General features: G+C 34.0%; 1 pseudogene; it reads left to right on the forward strand.

The window, feature by feature from the left end:
- Positions 1-12,992: 12,992 nt before the first annotated feature.
- On the forward strand, positions 12,993-13,842 carry LOC103263396 (annotated as a pseudogene).
- Positions 13,843-18,391: the final 4,549 nt, after the last annotated feature.

An 18,391-nucleotide genomic window follows, 5' to 3' on the forward strand; every position in this document is an offset into this window, starting at 1 on the left:
TTTCAGTAGTTGATGTCTTATGAGTATCTTACATAAGAAACAGTTAACCCAATTATGTGCTAAAATGTCCTTAGCCAATCGATCACACATTGAATCTAATAATTTCATTTCATAATATGCATCTTCCCAACAAATAACACAAAAAATTATTCTAACTTTGAAATTGGCTTCACATTTTTTCTAAAAGGTGGAAGCAAAAAACTTTTAAAGACTCAATAAATCATTTAGTAGTATTAATACATTTACTCCTCTGTAGAAACCCAACTACTGAAAGAATTTTGTTTGTTATGGCAAGATTTATAACATTCATGAGGTATTTATAGAGAGACAGGCACCTAGTCCCAAAACCTAATAACTGATAGCAGCTTCATCTTTAAGGTTTCATGAGGCATGTGCCTAACTCTTAAAGTACATGGTATGGTAGGACATAATAGGCTTTTTTGACAAGTAATTTTAAATGCTTTTATTTGTTTCTCAATGATTATTCTAAAAAGGAAATTCTAATTGTTTATAAAATTTCTTTAGATAGTGTTTGGCATGGTGTAGATATTCCATAGATATTTAATAAGATCTAATAGTGAACTGACACAAACCCTAACAATGGAAAATTAGAATCAGATTCACTAACATTTTCTCATTAAGAATTGAGACAGAGATAACACCTGAGATGTTTTTTCTCTCCTATTACTTATGCTTGAATTATTGTTATACTTAACTGTTTTTATTGATCTCCTTACTCATTTTCTTAATTGCTTGTGAAAGAACAATAACACTGTGACACCCTCATTGAAACCAGTTGATATAACATTCTAAAGAGTTGATTCATATTTCATCAAGTATCTGATGTTGCATAAAGTAGGATGGAAAAGAATTTCTAATTTGTGTTTTTTATTGTCTTCTTTTATTAACCATTTTAAGCTTACTTTTCAAGATCTGCTATTCTCTCCCTATTCAATGCAGCAAATATTACTATCAATGATATTGAGTACACAGGAAATTATTAAAATATGAATAACGAGGAAGATAATATACAGAAGGAAACAGAAATACCTGTCAACTTAATTTTGCTGAGGACTTTTTAATGATATATATACCACCATATAAGCTTTTTTGGTCCACGTATGAACTATTAATGGTAGCCACATTTTTAAAAAATATGACAATCTCATGGAGAATGTTATTTTTTCCATTAGAACTCAAGCTATTAAATCCATTATCCATTTTTGTTTTCTTGTCAATGCAATCTGTCTCTTTGTTTTGCCCCTATTAACGCCACATTGAAAAATTGAATCTGTTTCCTAAGTTAGTCTCTAACCTCTTTTATTATTTGAAAGAGAGTTTAGTGCTTGGAAACTTGCTCGGGGAAATAGAATTCCCTTCCTAAAATTTTCCATTGCACAAACATCAGTATTGCAAGCATGTTCACCAGTGAGCCTCTGGCATGCTTTTGAAGAATTACTGAACAAAATGACTGAGGTCAATATAGGGCTTCTCAGAGGCTCAACTAATTCATATATTACTGGTGATGCTGATCCCTTCAGACTAAATGAAAAGGTCCTGCTTTCTAACGCCCACTGTATGCGTGTGGAGAGGAAGGGGTAGCAGGGTAGAGGTGGGAGAAATTGTCTGCCATGTCTATGGTCTTTATAGAACTAAAGAGAAAACCCTTAATAAACTTAATACCAGTTTTAGATATCTTAAAACACATTTCTTCTTTAGTTCAAAATAAATTCTGTTTTTCCATATTAACTTTGAACTTATCGCTTAACAAATTATTCTTCTTTATTTTACATAATTTGTATATATTGGATGAGCTAGAATAATTTGGGTGCTCAGCATTGAACATGAACTATGGATGCAATAATCTAAAAAAAAAATCAAGGTTTTTTTCTCAAATGAGTAATAAAAGAGTATACTAGCAAATTCAGCCACCTTTGCCACTTGAATTCTGATCTCTGTCTCCTGGTCTCCTCAAGTCAATGAGACTATTCAGCTCTTCTTTGTATTATCTTCCTTACACCATGGTTCACAAGTATGGATTGTTCCCCCAGGCAAAAAGCCGGGGTGATTGTAAGACTCACATCACTTGATTTTCTTTATAAAAACTATAGTCCTGTACTTCCTGTTCTCTGATGTCTAAAAAGAGTAATTTTAGCCGGGCTCGGTGGCTCGGCCTGTAATCCCGTGCCTTGGGAGGCTGACGTGAGTGGATTGCCTGAGCCCGCGGGTTTGAGACCCGCCTGGGCATCTTGGCGAGACCTCATCTCTACAATAAATCAAAAAATGAGCTGGGCGTGGTAGTGCGCACCTGTAATTCCAGCTACTCAGAAGGCTGAGGCTGAAGGATCGCCATAGCCCAGCAGGTCGAGGCTGCAGTGGCCAGGAACCGCCACTGCACTCCAGTCTGGGCGACAGAGTGAGACTCCAACTCAGAAAAAAAAAAAGAGTAATTGTATACGTTTTGTTCAATTTTCTATTTGTTTACAAGGAAAAGTAAGTCCCATCTCTAAACTCACTCATGACAAGAAACAGAAAACCCTACCTTCATTTTCAGATGGAAAACTTTTAAATTGAATTACAGCCCTCACACAGGTGCATCAACAATAAACACACAGATTAATTTTCATAAAAGGAACCACACTCATGTATATACACTTATAAATAAAATATTAACAACCCCCAAAGCTTCCCATATGCTCCTTTCCAATCATATGACCACTATTTGACTCCTAACAGTATTGATGAATGTATTCAGGTTTTGAATTCTATATATACTACACACACTTTTGTGCCTGAGTTCTCTTGTTCAACATGATGTTTTTGTGTCAACTGTGTTGTTACATGCTGTTTGTCCATCTTATTGTTGTAGAATATTCAAATTTATTTTATCGCATATATACAATACAAACATTGAGCAGTCCTTAGATTGGAAATATTACTATGGTGTAGATATAAACATCTCTGTATGCTTGTTTCAAGGACATATGTACATATTCTGTTAGACATCTATCTAGAAATTAAGTTGTTGGGTTATAAGTTATATATTCATTTAGCACAATTCATACTGAAAAATAAACTTCCAAAGAAATTTTTATACAAGTTTGCAAATAATGTATAATATTGCCATTTGACCATATCTTCAGTAACACAAGGTATTGTCAGTCATTAAAAGGTTGAAAAATATCTAAAATTTTAAAATAATTGTAGATATTTAGGTCAATATGTACTAGTATTGTAGGATGGTTTTAAATTACATTTTCCTGATGACTGTTAAAATTGAGCACCTTTGTTACATGTTTACTGATCATCTAGACATTTTATTTTGCGAATTGAATGCATAAGTCTTGTACAATGTATTTAAACTTGTCTCCTGTTTCTGACAGTTATTTCTGGAATTTCTCATATATTCTGATATGCTTCACTCATCAGATCTTTGTGTGGTAAATCTCTGCTACTATATGGCTTGGTTTTTGCAATTTTAATGATACTTTGATTAACATTTTTTTTTTTTACAGCAGAATTCACTGAGAGTTCAGAAAAGCTCTTAGAGTGGGAGAAGAACTTAGAGAGTTTTAATTCAGCACAAATTACTATTATATTTTTCTTGCTGGCATTTTTTAATGTATTCTTTTTAACCTTTGTTTAACCTTGTCCACATTGATACTTTCATTTTCTTGTCCAAAGTACTTTATTGTTGTACCTTTCACATTCTGAATTTGATCTTTGCATGAGTGGAATATGGTTGGGTTTTTTGGGGTTTTTTTTTGTGAGTTAGAGTCTCATTCTGTCACCCAGACTGGAGTGCAATGGCCGCTCCTGGCCACCGCAGCCTCGACCTGCTGGGATCCGACGATCCTTCCGCCTCAGCCTTCCAAGGAGCTGGAATACAGGCATGCACTACCACGCCCGGCTGATTTTTTTTTTATTTATTGTAGAGATGAAGTCTCGCTGCCCAGGCGGGTCTCGAACCCGCGGGCTCAGGCAATCCACTCACCACAGCCTCCCAAAGGCGCGGGATTACAGGCTGAGCCCCCGAGCCCGGCTTGGAATATGGTTTTTAATTCATTCTTTCAGTATGGATACTGAATTGTTTTAGCACATTATTAAATTATTGAAAAGGTTATCTCTTCTCCATTTTGCCGAAGTGTCACCTTATAATACACATGTGTGAGTCTGTTTCTGGACTCATTATTCTGTTTCCTGCTTTTATTTTCTATCTTTGCACCAGTTCTGCAATCTTAATTTTTTGAACTTCAAAGTAGGTTGGTTATATAGCAGTATACATACTCCATCTTTATTTTTAAGAATTCACTGGTTATTTTGGGAATTTTGTATTTTAATTGACTTTTTAGAATTGGCTTATCATTTATATCACAAAATGCTGCAATTTTGAATTTGAATTGCTTTGGATTTATGTATTACTTTGGGGAAATGGATATATTTACAATATTAAACATTTCTTCTCATGAACATAAGTATCCTTATCTTTATTCTGATGTCTATATGATCTGTAGTGATGTCTTTCTTTTTAATCATAAAGATACATTTTTTAATTAACTGTTTGAACAATTTTATTAGTCTTCTTAAAGAAATAATTTTTAGGTTGGATGTATTTCTCTCAGAAAATTCTGTTCTTTATTATTCACATGTTCTGTTGCAATCATATGCCACACATTTTTAAGTTTCATGTTCTTTCTTTTTTAACTTCTCTTAATAAAAGTATAAGCAATTTATTTCCTACCACTTTTTCTTAGCAAATATGCTTTAAAATATACATATCCTACCAAGATTTGTTAATCCACATCCCCAAAATTTAGATCTATCACATATTCATTGCCATTCAATTAAAATAATAATTAATTTCATACATAAATTTGTATTTACTCGTAATTATGTAGCAGTATATTATTTTATATATAAGCAACTGAAATTTTTTTAGTTTATTAATTTCTAAGCAAATTTGGGGGTACTTTGGCTTCTTTAAAACCTTTGAAATTTGTTGAAGTTTGTTTTATGACCCAGGTAGTCAATTTTGGTAAATGTTCCATGTGCACTTGAGAAAATATGTATGGTCTTATTGCAAGATTTATTGTTCTTTATATGTTAATAAGTAATTTTTAAAATCTTGAGCTCAGATTTTTCTCTTTTCATACTGATTATTTTCTCAGTTATTTTATGAACTATTGAGACAGATGGGCTAAAGCCTCCTCGCATGCTTGTGGATTCATCTCTTTCATCTTCAATTCTATCAAATTTTGTCTTATAAATTTGAAGCTTTCTTAATAAAATCCTAAAAAACTAAACCCTTTGCCTTAATATTTGCATAACAGCTCTTCCATTCTCCAATTCTGTATCTTTTATATAAGAAATGTCTTTTGTAAACAGTACACAGTTTTATCTGTATGCTTTTTTGTTTATTATTTTATGTCAAGTCTGAAAGCCTTAGTTTTTAATTAGAGAATATTTTATATTTATATATAGTGTCTATATTTATACATTTGGTTTTATAGCAATCATTTTACTATTTGTTTTTATGCTATATCACCTCTTTGATAATCTTTTAATTCATTTAGATCAAATAATTTTATTACTTTATTTTTCTATGAACTACTTAATTGTACATTTGTTACTCCAAAATTTAAAATTGCATTATTAATTTTTTATAGTGTAATACAGAGTATTTCTGTTACTATTGATTATATATCTTAGTGTGTATGTGCATATATATGTATATATATATCAGGGGTTCCCCCAAAAATTGAATTTATTTTTTGGAGAACTGGCCCCTTTTACAGACTTGCCCCTCAAGGTAACTGTTCTAGGAATCAAGCAGCATCAGTGTACCAGCTAACATTGTTGTGAAAGGCTGCATTCGGCCACAGTGAAATTTTTTTTTTTTTTTTAAGATTCTTTCAACACGTTTGCCCACTTCATGAAGAGTGATTTACAAGAGTACCTCCTCACACCACTATGAGCGTCCAGCAGTTTTTGACTCAAGAGGGCATGACACTATGCTCCACCCTCTCTATTCATCCGATGTCACTCTGAGTGACATCTTTTCCCCGCTGGATAAAAAAAAGTTCTCAAAATGAAACGCTTTGCCTATGTGGAAGAAGTGAAACAAAAAACAGCAAAAGCACTAAAAGGAATCAAAATCGATGAGTTCAAAAAACTGTTTTGAGAAGTGGTAAAAGTGTTTTGTTAAGTGTATTGCATCAAATTGAAAGCACTTTGAAGATGACTGAAGTTTAAACATGTAAGAATAAATGCATAATTTTTTGTAAATAAATTCCAGGGATTTTTTTAGTCCCCTCTCATATATTTTTAGTGTTGGCATTAAATGTCTTAGTTTTGTTTGAAGCCAAATAGTTTTTCATTGCTGACGTATTTTTAGAATTTTTGCTAGGCATAAAATTGAGGGTTTGGCAGGTGTGTGTGTGTGTGTGTGTGTGTGTGTGTGTGTGTGTGTGTGTGTGTATGTATGTTTAAACATGCTATTTTATGGCTTTCCACCTCTTATAATTTTTATTAAGATATCAGTTTTCAGCCTTATTTTCATTCTACTTTAGGCACAAAAGAAAAAATTTAGGATCTCTAGATAATATTATAATGCTCCAGAGACAGTTTGTCCTTTCAATTCCCAATATATAATTCCCAACATAGAAGGTAAGTTGATTGTCTTTCAGTACCCTCCATAGAAATATTGGTTTATTTATCACAGCTTCTCTCTTACAGAGATTTTTCTCTTTGGTGCCACAAGACTGTTGAAAATTCCACTCTTGCTGTCAGAGAGCTCTAGTCACCTGCCATTCATAGTTTTTAAAATTCATCAACTATTTTGAAGCAAATCTGACTTTGTGTTTGGAGGTTTTTAAGACTACAGTTCTACTATTCTAACCTAGCAAGACCATCAGCCTGGGGGACAAAGTGAGACCCTCTACTCAAAAAAAAGGGAAGAAAGAAAGAAAAGAAAAGAAATAAGAAAATCTAGTGATATGCAAATGAAGTCTATAGTTCAGTAATTGTCTTATACCAATATTAGTATTTTATTTTGATTACTGTACGCTGGCTATATAAGATGTTAAAAATTGGGGGAAGTCGGGTGAAGTGTATTGAAACTATTATCTTTGTAACTCTTTTGTAAGTTCAAAACTATTTCAAAATAAAAAGTTTTTGAAAACTAAAAATAAATAGATAACTTAGCTAATAAGCCTACAAATATATCTCTCTGCCCCCAGATGCAGAATTTGCCTGGTCCAAAACTGAATTTTCAAACTTTTCCGTTGTCCAACATTGGTAATTGTCCCACAGAAAAAGAAACTAGATTACCAGCTTTTCTTTCATCATATTTACTTTGCTTCATCCGTTTTTCAATGCTTTTAAAAACATGACTTAAAAATTTATCTGGATTTTCTAACTTTCATAGCAGGAATTACAGTCTACCACAAATCAATACCTCATACTATATTATTTCTATGAAGCATAAACTTCACATTATTATTTAACATTTACTGTGCTCAGGATGACTTTCAGGTACCACATCATTTAACACAAACCCCTTCTATAGGAAGGTATTATGTGTTCAGTTAACATTTTACTTTTTTTTAATAAGAAAACAAATGGAGTTAATGTTCTTGTAAGTTGATCATTGAATCTGCTTACCATGTAGAAAGACAAATTGGTGTAGGTCTTGATAGGGACAATAGTTCAATTATGGTAGAATTTCAGATTTTCTGTTTGTCATTAGAAGTATCGTAGGAGTGACATTAGCAACATGGTCAAATAGGAGACTCCTGACTCTTCTGCCTTCCATAGACACACCAAATAAATTTCTACACACGGATCATTTCTCTCTAGAGAAAGCCAAAATCTAGTTTAAAGATTCCTACACATCAGATGACTGAGAAAATATTCACATCAAAGGGGTAGGAAAAATAAAAGTACATATGTGCACTAATCCCACTCTGAGCATAGCACCTTATAATTAGGAAGGAAACTCCAAGTCCCAGCTTCTTCCTAAGGGGTGAAAGGCTTGTACCACACATATAGTACCCAACTTTTGCAACCTCTTACAGAGGATTTGGCTCTTAAATCACTGCGCTTGAGGAACAGAGGTACAGGGCATCAAAAGATTTCCCTCAATCACAAATAATAAAGAGGTGTTTTGAACCATGTGAGTATCCTAGCAGCTGTTTTCCCTAGGATCAGCTTGGCTTCCAACTTCGTACTGGAGACAGTTTGGCTGCATGCTTTTCCAGCACCTTTCTGTGGTTTGACTTCTAAGATGCCAGTAACTGAGAGCCTATGTTAAAAATTCAAAAAATAAATCTTCCTGAGTGTAAATAAAAGCCACAGAACTCATTACAACTTCTTACCCATTTTGTTCCAGCAATAATTCTAGTCCTACAATCTCTCTGTTATCCATATATATATAAAGTCACTGCGTACAAGGACAGGAGGAACAGCACTCCCTGTTTCTTCATCCCTGAACTGTTCCTAAGATAAATTTCAGAAATTTCTTAATAGAGGGAGTCTCTTCATGCCTGAAAGGGAGAGTGTACACTCCCTGTGCCTTTCTCTCTTGCTTGCTTAGTGATGATTCGACATTAGAAGTTTCTCCATGCTAGGAGAGTGTGAGATTTCCTTTGCTTTAACAGGACAGTGAGCATTCTTTGCACCTTCTTCCTTGGACTGCTGCAGCAATACAGCCAGTTCTGCAGACTCTTATTGGAAGTAGTATCTATATGCACCAAGCATACAACTTTTATGGCCTTCATTCAAAGGACTAGTTCCTAAATTACCTAATTCTGGGAATTAACTAAGCTTTATACTCCTGAGTCTCTCAGACCACAGAAGACAATAAGGTAATTTAAACTTGCAAATATTCAGCAACAATTTCCCCAGCTTCAAGTTGATCGAGACATCTGACTTATAACATCTCTTTGTATAAACTAGAATAAGTGGAAAATAAACTTTGGCTCTCTGTCTCTCTGCAAGAAAATAAGGAACTGGAAAATACATATAATACTCCAATCTCTCTAGCTGAATTTCAGTGTGACTTCTATCCTACCTTTCTCAAGGCAATAAGATGACTAGAAACTCTCTAATTTATTGGAAACCACTAGGAACAAAAACAGCAGATTGGACAAGCACAAAGAGTTTAGAGGCACCTAGAATCTGTGCTTGGACTAAGAGAGGTGGTTCTTTCACCTAATGTGCACAAGACAACAAGATAGTCAAAGAAAATGAAGAAACAGAGAAATATGTTCTAAGTGAACTAAGACAAATCTCCAGAATTCAATACCAATAACCTAGATATGTGTGATTTACCCAACAGGAACTTCAAAAAGACAGTCAAAAGATACAAAAAAAACGTGAGAGGAATGCATAAACAAACTGAGTTTCAACAGACAGCTAGAAAGTATTATAAAAGAACCTAACAACAAACCATCAAGCTGAAGAATACAATAACTGAAATCAAACATTTAATAGAGTGGTTCATCAGAAGACTAGATAAAGCAGAAGAAAGAATTAGTGAATTTGAATACAGACCATTAGAAATCATTCAATGTGAGGAACAAAAAAAAGTAAATAAATAAATAAAAGTGAAGACAGCTTTAAGGGACTTTTATAAGACATCATCAAGTGAAATAATGTATGCATTGTTGATCTACCAGAAGAAGAGAAGGAGAGAGAAAGGGAACATTTAAAGGACTATCAGTGGATTTTTCAACAGAAACCCTGCAGTCTATAAGAGAATGGAATGATATATTTAAAAGTTGAAAGAAAAAACTGCAGAGATACTGTGTTCAGCAACCTTGTCTTCAATAATGAAGGGGAGATAAAAAAAGATTAAGACAAACAAAAGCTGCAGGAATTTATCACTACTAGACTTGCCTTACAAGAATAGCTAAAAGGAGTTTTTCAAGCCCCCCCAAAAAAGATCACTAGGTAGCAACATTAAAAATATATAAAAATATTAAACTCATTGGTAAAACTCTACTTCAAAACATTCTTTTACTGTAATGATGGCATAAAAATCAATTATACTTTTAGTTAAAAGATTAAAAGACAAAACTATTAACAATAATGACTACAATAATTTGTTAGTGGACATGAACTATAAAATACAAAATGTGTCAACAGAAACAAATTGTGAAAGGGAACCATAAAAGTGTACAGTCTGTACAAGTTATCAAAGTTAAGTCATTGTCAGCTTAAAATAGTCTGTTAATGGAAAAACAATCAATGAGACCATAAGAATTGCCAGGAAAGGTGGCTTTCTATTAGGGTGATATCAGCCAAAGAAAATGGGAGATTTACTCTCAAATTCATGTTCCCATCCCACTGAAGTCGGGAGTTTATACAGCGGGACAGAAATGTGAAAAACAGGAGACAGGGAAGAGTAAGCAAGAGAAGTTAGTAGACAGGAAATAAGAAAGAGTCTGGCATCTCATTTTCTGGATACAGGGATCTGGTGAATTTCATTTCCTTGACACTATAGGGTTGATTTCCTGAGAAAGGAGCTCAGATAGGACAAACTTAACTTTCAAGCTTTAGGACCAGGAAGGTCAACTTCTGTTTACCCCTCCCTCCTCCCCAAAAAGCTGTCATCATTACTTCTATGAGGGAAATTGAACTTGTTTCATCTTGTGGGGTTCAAAATGTTATAAGTTGAAATACAAAACAACAATAACAAACAAGGTAACAATCAGGTAAGTGAATTGTTAAAAGTTATTTGTGTCATATGTGGTGTGTTAAAAGTATTAATTTATATTACACTTTAATAAATCAAAAATATATATATTAATCTCTAAGGCAGTTGTAAAAATAATAGTAAGAAAATAATTAGTAAGCTAATAGAAGTAAAACTTGTAGATATGTTTAATGAAATCAAAAGCAAGCAAAAGGAAAAAGAAAAGAAATACAAAATAGGTGAGTAAAGTAGAACACAGAGTAAATGGTCAATTTAAATACTAATATATAGCCAGGCTCCGTGGCTCAGCCTGTAATCCCAAGGCTTTGGGAGGCTAAGGTGAGTGGATTGCCTGAGCCCGCAGGTTCGAGACCTGCCTGGGCAACTTGGCGAGACCTCATCTCTACAATAAATCAAAAAATTAGCCAGGCGTGGTAGCATGCACCTGTAGTTCCAGCTACTTGGGTGGCTGAAGCTGAAGGATCGCTGGAGCCCAGCAGGTCGAGGCTGCAGCTCCCGGCCACTGCACTCCAGTCTGGGTGACAGAGTGAGCACCAACTCAAAAAACAAAAAAACAACAACAAAAAAAATCAATATATTTACAATTACATTAAATATATGGGTATGATATCAAAATAAAAACCATAGTTTGTTAAGCTGGTTAATATAGCAAAATCAAACTATGTGAGTGCATGGAACACACCAACAAAAGTAAGAAGCTTCGTTGCACCAAATTCAAACAAATTAGACTTCAAGGCAACAAATATTAAGAAAGGTAAAAAGGGATATATTCCACTGACTAAACACTTGCTAACACAGGAAAAAATAAAAAATATTAATGATAAATACCTAATAAATTCATGTCATGATGTAAAAAAGCTAAAAATATCAGAACTAAAAGATGTATGGGAAAGCACTTTGAAATTTTGAATAATACCATAAATATGTGGTATTATTTTAACAATAATTTGCTTCAGTGAATTTTTTTCAAAATGGGTTGTATATGTAAAGTTTCATTTTCCATGAACTTTAAAACAGTTTTGAGTTTTTAAATTCATATTACATTATAAAACTATTTATTTATCCATTGGGTTTCAAGCTGATAGGCTTGTTGGCTTTTATCTATTCTTGCTTGAAGACAGCAAAATTAAAAGATTGTTGAAGCAATTGCTAGAAAGACTATATTAAGGCAGATATAGTACCACAGGGATGAGGAATCTCAGAATTATAGCACAACCATGACTTATTTTTGATACACAAAAATAGAAAAGTTTGTGTCACACAATGATTTTGAAAATCTGATTAATAGGCAGCTGATTTTGTGCATATTCTACTCTTTTTCATATTCCTCTTTCCATAACTCAAAGAAGTAGAATTATGCACAATACTTGGATGAGGCTGAAAGATTAATTATGTTGCAGGATTTTAGCAGTGGAATCTAACTGCTGCTTAATGAGAGTTATGAATAAAAATGTTAGAAAGTTGAATTTCACAAATCCAGGCATGTATTTGTAGATCACTTCTACCCTATAAACTTTCCCTTTACTGCACACTATTCAGAACCTGACTTCAATCCTCTTTTACTTTGCTTTTCATGTAGGCATGTTATCTTAGTGTTTGGAACACTGCCCACAGAGTTATTATCCAAATAACCACATAAATATGGTTATGTAAAGTAATATTTATAAAATTATATAAATATAATAGAAATACATAATTATTTATATAATCATACATGTATGGGATATAGCTATCACAGATATTTAGTGTCATAAGTACAACCTTGACTTAATAGCACACTGTGTAACTCAAAGATTTCATGATTGCACATTCTCAAGCCCAAAGTCCAAATCAGACAAATGAATCACAACTAAATATCAAGTAATATCACTGGAAGGTGATTTATAAACAAGTGCTCCTTTTTTAGTCTTATGTACTAAATTCACTTGCAAAGATGATTATATCTACATATCCAATAAACTAAGGCAAGTATCTAGCTAATAAAGGAAAAATATTTTTCATTTATTTGTACAAATATTTTCAACAAAGTCAATTCCGAGATTGAATTGCTGCAGTGATTATTTTAATGAATTGGTTCTCCAATTTGATATCCAATTCCTACTCTGGGGATCCTTTCTCTATTCTCAGATTACTTCCCTTTCTGTTCATGACTCCTACTACACATATATTTTTACTTCACAGATTGGAAATCTTTTTTGAGGAACTAAGTTCCAATGGAAATTCTTTCAGTATTATGTATTCTAAGAACAAAAATTTCTCTTTCCCATCTTGCAAGATGGCAGATGAAAAAGTTGAGAAGTCAGATACTAAGAAGAAACCGGAAGACAAGAAGGCTGAATGCTGGTGGCAAGGGAAAAAACAAAAGTGAATCTAAGAAGGGGAACTCCCACTGAAGCAGAAATCCTGTCCTCATCAGGCCTGGAAGATATTCCCGATCTGCTATGTATTCCAGAGAGGCCCTGGACAAGAGGAAGTACTCAGCAGCCAAATCCAAAATTTAAAAACAAAAAAAGAGAGAGAGAACACAGTTCTTGAAGCCATTACACAACCAGTTGGTGGTAACAAGAATGGTGGTAACCGGTGGTTAAACTTTGCAAAATGCCTGGATATTGTCCTGCTGAAGATGTGCCTCAAAAACTGCTAAGCTGTGGCAAAAAGCCCTTCTGCCAGCATGTGAGAAAACTGTGAGCTAGCATCACTCCCTGCACCATCTTGATTATCGTCATAAAAGAGACAAGGGATTAGTTTTCCTGAAGCAACTGGGCAGTGGCTTGTGACTCGTGACTGGATCTCTGATCCTCAATCAAGTTTTTCTAAGAATAATACACCAGAAATTTGTTGTCACCACCTCAACAAAAATTGATATCAGCAATGTGAAAATCCCAAAACATCTTACTGATGCTTACTTGAAGAAGCAGCAACTGCAGAAGCCCAGGCACCAGGAAGTTGAGATCTTCAACACAGAAAAGGAGAAATATGAGAATACAGAGCAGCACAAGATTAATCAGAAAGTTGTGGACTCACAAATCTTACCAAAAATCAAAGTTATTCCTCAGCTCCAGGGCTACCTGAAAACTGTGTTTGCCCTGACAAATGGTGTTTGTCCTCACAAATAAGTGTTCTAAATTTTTTAAAAAACTTTATTAAATAACTGATAAATCGGGAGGGGAAAGAAAATAAATTGACCACTCATTGGATCAGAATATTGCTATGAAAGATATAGCCTCAAGCACAAAGAAAATTATATATAGATATACATATGCCTTTCATTCTTATAAAAGTTCTTAAGAGCTTGGAATCATTACTTTGGAGCTACAGAAGATCTTAACTATGTGTTAACAATTAGACCAGGACTGTGGCTCAAGCCTATATTCCCAGTACTTGGGGAGGCCAAGGTGGGAGGATCACCTAAGCCTAAGAGTCTGAGACTAGCCTAGGAAACATAGAGACACAGTCTCTAAAAATAAATAAATAAATAATAATAATAATCGGTAGGATTCTAGTGTTTGACTCTATATCTTATTCACTGATAAAAATGCAAGATATACTTAAAAGTGAAAACTGGTTATCAGCAAATGAGGAAAAATAGATCTAAAAATATAGACATAAACCGGGCTCGGTGGCTCACCCTGTAATCCCGCACCTTTGGGAGGCTGAGGTGAATGGATTGCCTGAGCCCGCGGGTTCAAGACCCGCCTGGTCAGGCGAGACCTCATCTCTACAATAAATCAAAAAAATTAACCGGGCATGGTAGCGTGCGCTTGTAGTTCCAGCTCCTTGGAAGGCTGAGGCGGAAGGATCGCCGGAGCCCAGCAGGTCGAGGCTGCGGTGGCCGGGGGCGGCCACTGCACTCCAGTCTGGGTGACAGAGTGAGACTCCAACTCAAAAAAAAAAAAAAAAAAATATATATATATATATATATAGAGAGAGAGAGAGAGAGAAAGAGAGAGAGAGAGAGAGACATAGAAAAACATGGATAATATTAAGTAAATTCTTAATTAAGAACTTCTACTAGCCAAGAACCTCTGGATTTATATATTCGAATACACTAATAAGACTAATTTTTATCTTTTTATTGTAACAGTTCTAGCTTTACTAGTCATATATGGTTTAGATTGGGATTATCTTGAGCATTATGGTGTCATTGTTTTCCAAGATCATTTCGCATTCACTGCCATTCAATAACACTCACAGTGAACTTGGAAGTGTCATAACACTTCCAAATTGAAAGTCTGCCAAATTCAAAGACAATAGTTATGTTTACTTTTTTGCTTTATGCTTTAGTGCCAGTTTTATTATACTTTTTAGATACTTGCAGGGTTTTAGCAGTTGGAGAGTTTGCCTAAAAATTCTTAGTGCAACTTCCATGACTGCCAACACGAAAACTGTGTTATGAACAGACTGCTCATGTGGGATAAACTGCTCAAGAAAAAAAGTGATCTGATATGCTATTTTGAGCATTATGCATCTTGTAAAAGATGTTCACTTAAGAAATGCAATTTTATGCCAGAAAAACACTAAATAACCATTAATAAAAATCTTGGGAAATCAGACTTAAGTTAACGAGTACATTTCCAAATTCTTTAGCATACTTTTTTAATACAGTCAATACAAGAGCAAAGATTTGTGGACTGTTAATCTGATTTTCCATCTTTTCTACCAGCTCTATTTACGCAGTTTCTGAAATTTTCACATTTGAAATAACAAAACTTTCAATTTATTTTCATAATAAAACAAATGAATGTATAGTTTCAAAATTAATTTCAACTGAATGAAAATACATTTAATATTTACATAATTAATACAATAATTACATATTAATACATATGATATTCATAATTGTCACAAAAGTGAAGAGACTCATAATGTAAAGTTGTTAAGTTGTTACATATTTAAGAGCAATTATTGGGGAAAATGACATTTATTTTTAAATTTTTTATTTTAAAAAATGAAAATAATGCCAATTAGACAACTTTCAAAACTAATTTTTGGGCCAGATGCATTGACTCACACTTGTAATCCCAGAGCCTTGGGAGGCCAGCACAAGTGCCTGAGCCCAGGAGTTTGAAGTTACGGAGAGCGATGGTCAGGTCCCAGTACTCCAGTCTGGGTGGCAGAGCAAGACCCTATCTCTTAAAAAAAAAAAGAAAAAGAAAAGTAAAAGAAAATACTTTGTATTATTATGCAGAAACATAAGTGATGTAGACCACAAAATTGAACATGATCTTACATGTCTATTTTATTAATTTTCCTTAAAATTGGAATGTCAATAATATCACACAAAATGTAGAAAATTTAGATCAAACTCTAATTCTAAATACAGTGGAAAGGAAAATATTGTTTTACTGTGGTCTTGAACTGAATTGTGGAGGTATACTGGCAGAAAAATTAGGCAAAACTTTTTTTTTTTTTGAGTTGGAGTCTCACTCTGTGGCCCAGACTGGAGTGCAGTGGCCGCTCCAGTCACCGCAGCCTTTACCTGCTGGGTTCGGCGATCCTTCCGCCTCAGCCTTCCAAGTAGCTGGAACTACAGGCACACGTACACCTGGCTAATTTTTTTTTTTAATTGTAGAGATGAGGTCTCACCAAGATGTCCAGGCGTGTCTCGAACCCGCGGGCTCAGGCAATCCACTCACCTCAGCCTCCTAAAGCTCGAGATTACAGGCTGAGCCACTGAGCACGGCTAGGCAAAACTTTTTATGTGACTAGGTTTTTCATAAGAATCGACCATTATTAAACCTTTTTAAAATTTTTATTTTATTTTAAAGTGAGACTTAATAGACATTATTTTTTGGAGCAGATTTAGGATCACACCAAAATTGAACAGAAAGTATGGAGAGTTCTGCCACATTCCCAATCCCTGCAATTTCAGTACCTCTCCCACTATCCACATCTATGTCACAATGATATATGTGTTACAATCAATGACTTTTCTTGATAGGTGATTATCACCCAAAGTCCATACTTTACATTAGCTGTCATACGTTCTGTCTTTTTTTCCACAAATGTATAATATGTATCTATAGTCATAGTATTACAGAAAATAGTTTCATTGCCCTAAAAATTGTCTATGCTCTCCCTGTTCATACCTCTCTCCAACCTAACCTCTGCCGAACACTGATCTTTTTCCTATCTCCACAATTTTGCCTTCTTCAGAATTTCATATAGTTGAATATAGAGTACGTAACCTTTGAGATTAGATTCTTTCACTTAGTAATATGTGTTTATGTTTTTTTTTCCAAGTCTTTACATGATTTGATAACTCTTTTCTTTTTAGTGACCGATGATATTCCACTGTTTGTATTGTATATATCAGAGTTTCTCTCTTCAACCACTGAAAGTTATCTTGGTTGTTTCCAAGTTTTGGAAATTATGAATAAAGCTGCTGTTGACACCAATGTACTGCTTTTTGTATGGATTGAAATATTCCATTCATTTAGGCGAATAGCAAGGAGTGCCATTGCTGTATTACATGGTAAGTGTATGTTTAGGTGTGCAAGAAACTGCCAAATTTTCTTCCAAAGTGGCTGTACCATTTGGCATTCCTGCCAGCAATTAGCAAGTGAGAGTTCCTATTGGTCAACATCCCTCTCAGCTTTGGTGTTGTCTCTGTTTTGGATTTTTGACCACTCTAATTGACATGTAGTAGCATCCCATGGTCTTAATTTTGCATTTTGCTAATGACACAGGATGTGGAGGGTCTTTTTATATGATTATTTGCCTTCACTATGTAATCTCTGGTGAGGTGTATGACTAGATCATTTGTCCACTTTTAAATCAGTCTGTTAATTTTCTTTCTTTTTTTTTTAACTGATTGAGCTAGGCAGGAAGTTTGCTCATTTTCAAACTGTCAAATTTTAAGAGTTGTTTGTATACTTTCGATAACAATTTTTCAATTACATATGTCTTTTGCAAATATTTTCTTTCACACTACAGCCTATCTTTTTATTTGTTTGAAAATGTCTTTCACATAGAAGTGTTTGATTTTAGTGAGGTCAAGCTTTATTTCATGGGTCATGAACTTGGAGTTTCATCTTAAAAGGCATTATCATACCAGGGCCATCTAGATTTTCTCCTATGTTATCTTCTAGGATTTTATGGTTTGTATTTTGCATTTAGGTTCATGATCTGTTTAGAGTTAATTTTTTGTGAATGGTTTAATTGTGTCTATTTTTTTTTTCTTTTTTTTTTTTTACACTTGGATATCCAGTGTTTCCCAAACTATTTGATTGATAAAAAGATTATCGTTTTTCCATTTTACTGTCTTTGTCCCCTGTCAAAGATCAATTGACTATATTTATGTGGGTCTATTTCTGAACTCTCTATTCTGTTCAATCAAGTTTTTCTCCAATTCTTTCTCCAATCTTCAAACTTTAATTCTTTCTCCAATATCATATCGTCTTGATTACCACAGCTTTATAGTAATTCTTGAAACTGGGGAGTATCAATTTTTCTACTTTGCTTTTCTCTTTCAGTACCGTGTTAGCTATTTTGAGTCCTTTGCTTTTTCATACAAACTTTAGAATCAATTTATCTATAACCATAAAATAACTCCTTGAAATTTGAATGGGATTTCATTGACTTTATATATCAAATTGGGAAGAGATAACAACTTAATAATACTGTCTTCCTAGCCATGAAGATGTAACATCTCTCCATTTATTTTAGCTCTTC

Source organism: Carlito syrichta, unplaced genomic scaffold, assembly GCF_000164805.1.
Source record: "Carlito syrichta isolate Samal-C Ts95f unplaced genomic scaffold, Tarsius_syrichta-2.0.1 Scaffold305058, whole genome shotgun sequence".
Lineage (NCBI taxonomy): Eukaryota > Metazoa > Chordata > Mammalia > Primates > Tarsiidae > Carlito > Carlito syrichta.